This window comes from Sorex fumeus, unplaced genomic scaffold (genome assembly GCF_029834395.1).
Source record: "Sorex fumeus unplaced genomic scaffold, SorFum_2.1 ptg000070l, whole genome shotgun sequence".
In the NCBI taxonomy this organism is placed as follows: Eukaryota; Metazoa; Chordata; class Mammalia; order Eulipotyphla; family Soricidae; genus Sorex; species Sorex fumeus.
The window spans coordinates 8,983,542-8,991,186 of NW_026606127.1; the positions used below are offsets into that span (position 1 = coordinate 8,983,542).

At 38.3% G+C, this 7,645-nt stretch overlaps 1 pseudogene; it reads left to right on the plus strand.

The window, feature by feature from the left end:
• The first annotated feature begins 6,602 nt into the window (after positions 1-6,602).
• LOC130036984 (uncharacterized) lies at positions 6,603-6,699 on the plus strand (annotated as a pseudogene).
• Positions 6,700-7,645: the final 946 nt, after the last annotated feature.

Genomic DNA, 7,645 nt, shown 5'->3' on the forward strand with positions numbered 1-7,645 from the left:
CCTGGACCATGTTTGTATTTCTTAGAGTCTTGTCTATTCCCCCTTTTTCCTCTATCTAACTTCCCATTCTTTCCCAGCTCCTCCTTCAACACCCAGCCACTCCCAAAATCAACCACAGTTGACAGCATCTCAAAATTCAGAACATTTATTAACAATCAATTAACTATGATGCATCTCTGGAGTGATAGCACAGCGGTAGGGCATTTGCCTTGCACACAGCCAACATGGCCGACCCGAGTTCGATGCATCTCTTTAATTTGAAAAAAAAATTAGAATAAATAAATGGTGTATGGCATTTCAGTGTTTGCCTAGGGCAACCATCTGGTACCTAAAGTGGAACCTACCATTCCAGCTCTTACATTACGTAGCCATAGTAGAGAGAGATGTCCAACTCTTTTTCCCTCTCAATAAAGAACTGCACTTTCCCCCAAAGAGGTGTGTTTGGCATCGTTCTCACGCTCCTGCTGAGCCTTCCTTTTCATAGCCTCACGCTCTGGTCTCTGCTCTTTGGTGATGGGCTTTGACATGACTGGCTCGGGAACATTGGGCTTTCTCCATGGTTTAGGTTGGAAACGGAAGTCTTGGAGGAGAAAGTGACTCTGACGTTTGGGTGGAGACTGGCGCTTGTTCACACAGACAGGAGGAGCCTCCCGCTGTAGAGAAGTGCCAGCTGCTGTCTTGTAGGGATCAGGTCTAGAAGCTGCAGGCTGATGAATAGGCCGGCTACTAGGGTTCTGCAAACCTGGTCGAGATAGGTTGGTTGAAATGGACTTAGCAGGATTGGAAGGACCAGTCAAAAATGCAGTGGTTGACGGGGAAAAATTGGCAGCATTTGGCTGAGCTGCATTGGTAGAGCCAGGCTTGGCAGGGTTAGCTGCAGCAGGAAGATGTGTGGCTTCAGATTTTCGTCTCCGAGGAACAGGTTCAGCTTGTGGATTCTCCATGGTAAGAAACGGCAAAGGTACCAATTTGACCTTCCCAGGAGGTGGCAGCTCAGACTGGGATGGAGATGAGCGTTTATCAGCACTGCTACTTGGTTTCTGTGCTTTGACCTGAGTTTTCTCAAGGCCTTTTCCATCCCGTGTAGCACCTAGCCATGGCTTGACAGCAGAGGATGGCTTGACATCTTTGGGGTTCTTTGAGCTACTCAGCACCTGGGAGGAAAAGATTCCAAGTTTTGGATCACTCTTCCCCAGAGCATGAAACATTTGGACAGAATCCAGCATGTGTATGCCTAGGTAGCGGCGGGGTTATTCAACTGCCTCTTGGCAAAACTCAGGTTGAGTTTCCTTGCATTTCATCTTGCCAATGGTGGACTTTTCTTCTGCCTTGACCTTGTTCCCTAGCTGCTTACACTCATTAACTTTCTTAGAGTTTTCTCTGGTGTTTTTTATCTTCTCCTGCCCATGGCTCTTTGTCTTGCTGATCCTGCTGGAGGCAGATTTGTGAGATTTGCTGTTAGTTTTGGCTGTGGTCACAGGACACCTCTCACTGACTGCAGCATTACAAACAATCCCTGCTCCCCTCAGCAAGCATTCTCAGACTTTTGGCTGGATTTTGGCCTTGGGTTATCCCTCAAGAGGTTCAGAAGCCTCCTTTTTGTTCTTCCCTTTTGCATGGGAGGTCCGCTTAGTGCCACTTGAATTTTCTTGCACCTGCTTCAGAGTGATGGTGTCAGTGGTGTTCATTACCTGCACATCTTTGCATGATCTAGGTCTACTGGGATCTGGTAGGTCTCCAGAGGTTTTTAAAGCCCACTTTTCATCTGATCAAAATTCTTACCTTTTTGATCCTGAGTTGGAGTTGGTGTCAGCGCCAGGTTACTTTGGGCTGGAGATATTATGGGAACTTCCCCAAGATCAGGTGAGTACCTGTTACTTATGGTTCACATACAACTTAATCTTGTTGATGCATTGACGGTTACCCTGATTTTTGATCCACTTCAAAAATCATTACTTGAGTTTTTCCCAAGAAATATTTTTGGAAGGAAAACTTTATTTAAATTCTGTGTCTTAAGTTGTTTATCAACAATGTAGTTACTCATAACTCTAAGAATAATAATGCATACACGAATATAATTTTTCTATTCAATGTGATTTACATAGGAGGAAGTGTAAAGAAAACATCATGAAAAATATGTATCACAGAACTGAAAAAGAATTATGTAGATATTAATGAAATCTGGGCTCTGTAGCAAGCAGCATAGTACAGTATGTTATGGAGAACAGACCCAAGAGTAAGCCTTGAATAACAGTGGATGGCATCCCAAACAAAACCAAATAAAACAGTACAATAAGGTTATTACTAAATTGTTCCACATATACAATATGAAGACTCTATTTTATTTTAGTAAAAACTGCTAGCCAAAAAATGGAATAGAAGGTGATTTTTGAGTGACACTTTACCAGTCCATTAAAGAGAAAGGATTTATCAGTAACTACATAACAAAAAGAAAATAGGAATAAACGTGATTGTATTTCATAGAGATGAAATGTTTTAAATGAGTAAAACACAGAAAGAAACTTCGAAATTACAAAAAATTATACTCATCAGTACCTTTGAATATTAACCAGCAAACATGTGTTAAACATAGCAGAGGATTTCACTTGATCACACAAGAAACAGAAAAGACCATTTAAAAAAGTGATCACAAAATAATGCAAATTTACTTTCAACGCCTATATTAGAATTATCTTTATCAAACAGGAAAACTTTCTTCTCAATGTTTAATAAATGAGCACCAAAATCCCATAAAATATCTTTATGTAGGAAAACTCAGAATTCACAAATATGACAAAAATGTGTAATTAGTCATGTGAGACTTGATTTTTCTATTTCCTTTTAGGATCTAAAAACAAAACTTGACTATTATCAAAGTACTCTCATGTTAGGAAGAAAAAATCACATGAAATAATATTTGTAAAGATGACAAGCAGCTTTAACCTGGAACCTACTGACCACACAAATGAATCAAACCTCCTGATTCAAGTTAGAATATACCATTTTTTTTTTATTTTAACAGGCAGCACATACATGAACTTAAAAACCAGAATGTAATAAAAACATTGAAGATTCTGTGCCTTCCACCGCCCTATATAAGCATTATTAGCTATTTATGGGGAGCATCATTTCTGAAGCGTGTTTATACTCCAAATTGTCAAGTACCAAGTACTGTGTTCTAAGAAATAATAAGGAAAAAAGCCAGGAAGGATGGCTTTCTGATAAAGAGCTTTTCCTACTGGTACCCTATTGAAGGCATAGTATATTTCTAGTCCTGACATTTATTGAAGTAAAATTCTTTGACTTGCTCTCAGTGAATTATTCTCAGCATATTTCATATATATATTCTTTCTTTTTGATGTTAAGTCTTTGGTTCTCTTCAATTTTATGTCCAAACGTTTTCCTCTTCCTTGATAATCGAAGTCCCTATTCTTTCTTTCTTTCCTTCTTTCTTTCTTTCTTTCTTTCTTTCTTTCTTTCTTTCTTTTTTCTTTCTTTCTTTCTTTCTATCCTTCTTTCTTTCTTTCCTATTTTTTTCTCCCTCATATTGTCTTGGTGTCGATTGGTCAATGTTTGATGAAAGTGATCCCAAACTTGCTTACCTTAGAGGTCTTGCCTCCCTAATGCTCAGCACTCCGCACCTTCCCCATGCCCCATATTTTCTTATTACCTGGTTGAAATAGAAATCTCAAAGATCAATGATTATTACTTTGTAATATCACTATATTCACAATACTGAAGTATAAATACAAGTGGAGAGACCATTACAGAGAACACATGCTAGTAAATATTAACAGTTTTTCACAGCATCTATATTTTCTATTTCTGTAAAAATACTGTCTCTGATTTACTTGTTTTCAGTGAATATCATGTAAAATTCAATATTAAAAGGAAAAAGAAACACAGAGAATCAAACCTCATATATATATACATATATATAAATATATATGTTCGTGTGTGTGTGTATGTTTGTTTGTATATTTGAGCTCCTAAGTATGTGTAAAATATAATGTAATCAATGAGGAAAAACACTTTGTATGTGAGAGAAAGTAAGCCAGTGTCTAAAATCACACAGCAAATGTCAAAGTCAAGCTAAAATGAGGCTTATAAAATTCTACTTGAATATTTTCTTTCATTACTACGTGCTGTTTTTACTTGACTGCTAAGTTAAGGGATGATAAATCTAATGAAAAACTTTGAAAAGTATTATTCCTTACCTGACATGGTCAGAGAAGAGGAAATACCGATGAAAGGTAGACGAGAAGAGGAGACAGTAGGAGATTACGTCTGAACACTGAAGCAGCTTAAGACCACAAGTGTTCAGTACAGACGACTGCTCACTGGTGATTGGTCATTGGTCACTCGTCACTTGCCATGAAGATTCAAATTTGTTTACAAACAACTACATGGGACCCCCAAGATTCTACCAGTTGGTGGTTCGTTTAGTGGGAGAATGATGTCATAAAGTAGGCAGGTGAAAGGTAGAGGCTAGCCAATCAGGAGGTCAGAATCCCAGAAGAAGATCGGATTGGATAGAGAGTGGGGTAGAATGAAGCAGGCTAGGGAGATGGAATTCTACAAGACGGTTATAACAGTTTCACCTTCGTCAGACTCTTGTGTTAGAAAAATACTCCCATGATGCTCAAGAGCTTAGCTATTTCATTAACAAATCAAGAAAATTACTAAATAATTGTTTATATTGCACTGTTAAAGAAACAACATTTGTTATTACTAGTATATTTTAGATAACGTTTACAGCACAGCGGGTTGGGCATTTGCCTTGTAGGAGACCAACCCTGATTCCGATTCCTCTGCCCGGCAAGCTACCCAGAATATCTCGTCCACATAGCAAGAGCCTGGCAAGATACCCATGACGTATTCGATAGGCCATAGCTAGTGACAACAACTCTCACAATTTGTTGTAAGATGTTACTGGTTCCCGCTTGAGCAAATGGATGAACCGTGGGAGGACAGTGCTACAGTGCTATGATTGAAAAAATTGGTGGTTTCTTTCAATATGACAACACTTACTAGGTTAAGTTGTAGATGAATCGAGATGTGTGAAAATGTAAATAAAATGAGAAGAAATAGTAAATGCACAGGTATCTTATTTGTACAAAACAAACAGTTGTTCTCAGTTTAAAACTGTAGAAGATAAAGAAAAACATATACTCATTTGTGTCAAAATTTTTCAACCTGAAAGAAAAGGACCAAAACCAATTTAAGTAATCAAAAAACAAGCAAAACTAACAAATACTGGCAATTAATATGATAGGCCAAGGATGAATGTTCTTAATAAATTAGTGCTGTGAAAAAAATCAGTATTTAGCTATTAAACTTCAATATTAAAAATAAGCATAAACCATGATCATATATAAAATGTATTGAAAGAAGTGTAAATGACTGGTAAACACAAGGGCAAGACACTCGCAAATGCCTACCAGGTTCTCTCAGAGTGAGAACTGGACAATAATTGTTGTCTTATCAACAAAATCCAGTCTCTGTATCTTGGCCATTGATGGGATTACATGGCTCCAGGGGCAGTTCATGGTTGTAACACTTAGCTACTAGGAGATGGGGGATCTGGTTGGAGGGGGCCCAGTCTTGATCTGAGCAGCCTTGGAGATCTCATCCCCCGGTTGCGCACACCTGGGTTCCTCTGTCAGATTCGTTCATGCATGAGGCTTCTTCAAGCTTGGGGAGAGTGGTCTAAAGCGTACCTATGGCTGGTTGCAGAGGTCTTCAGGTGCCGGGGCTCTGCTCGGCGCGGTGAGGGAAACTCAACACACCGCCTCCAAGGGACCCTGGTGAAGAAAGCCAGGTGTGGGGTCAGGAGACTGTCATTTTAGACATATTTGGAATTAATTTTAGATCAAAAAGTACACATCATTCTAACTACGTATGTGCTTAGTAATAAATTACTACACACTTGTTCAATCACCTAAGAAACCCCACTCTGCTCAGATAACTAGATTTTTAATTATAGGTCTGTTTTGCCTGTGTGTCATGACTGAGAATCACTATCATTAGATATGAAACTCACTATACACAAAGATGCACACAGGCTGCTTTGAGTCATCTGTGTTGTTAATGTGTGTTGGCCATTAAACTTCACTGAGACCCTTTATTCTGTCCTTTACAGGAGCCTCATAAGTGTCAACTTCCATTCAAGTTGAACTTATAATAATGTGGAATGAAATCATCAATATGATCCTCACCTCTTCCTTCAGGAGAAAAATCCTACTTATATTCAAGGTGGTCAAAGTGCAGACAACACCATCCACCTTTTCCTGGAGATGTACACGGGACTGAGGTGAGAACAGCAAAAGGCTCTAGTTTAATGGTCTTAATGAAGGTTTCAGGGAAGTGCATTAAACAGGACTCATATAACATCTTCCAAAAGAATTATTTTGTAAAACTGATGCCTTGATTATGGTAAAAGATAATATGGTAAAAACCATATTTTTCTTTCTGGGACATTAAAGTTCTAAATCTATCAAGCTGCTTTGAAATACTTTCTTTGATTAGGTACCACTGTCTGCCATAGGGTAAGTAAGGACAACACTCAAATTAATCAGAACAGAAAAAATAACTCCTACTAGGTTTGGTTACACATATACTAAAATTGAAATGATACAATGATGAGCATGGTCCTTGCACAGAGATGACATGCAAACTTGTAAAGAGCTCCATATTTTTGTTGCAAGAAGAACTAACACGGCTACTTTAAGCTAAGGCAATCCCCACAAGTACAAAAATTCTACATAAAGATAGCACAAATCCCCATAACAACAATCTCTCTCAATGTCTATGGACTAAATGTGCCAATTCAGAGGCACAGAATAGGAAGATGAATTAGAACACTGAACCCAACATTCTGATACCTGCAAGAAACATATCTGAGCAATCAAAGCAACCATGGGCTAAAAGTAAAAGGCTGGAAAACAAGTATTCAAGAAAAGAACACCTCCACAAAGCTGGAGTAGCCATACTAGTATCAGACCACATGGACTTCAGGCTAAAGGTTATAAGAGACAGTGAATGTCATTTCTGCATGATCATGGGATCTTTACATCAAAAAGAACTCACCCTCCTCAATGTAGATGCTCAATGACAGACCAGCAAAATACTTAAAAACAACTTCTAATAGACTTATAGAAAAACATTGATAGCAAAACAGTACTAGGTGGAGATTTCAACACTACTTTGTCACTTCTCAATAGATCAAACAGAATAAATCTCAGCAAGGAAATATTTTACTTAAGTGAAGTAATGAACAACCGTTGGCTTAGAGAAGAAATCAAAGAGGAAATAAAAAGGTTCCAGAAACAAATGAGAATGAGGACGCGAGCTACCAGAACTTGTGGGACACAGCAAAAGCAGTGTTAAGAGGAAAGATTATACCTCTGCCAGAATTTATCAGGAAGAAAGAAAGGGCCTACATGAATAAATTAGAGCTCAAGATTTTGGAAAATGACCAACAAAAGGAGTGCAAACTAGGCTGGAGCAAGGAAATAATAAAATTTATAGTAGAAATCAATGAGCTAGAAACCCAAAATACAATCCAGAAGACCAATAAAAGCAAAAGCTGTTTCTTTGAGAAAATAAACAAGATCAATAAACCTCTAGAAGCCTCTCAAAGAAA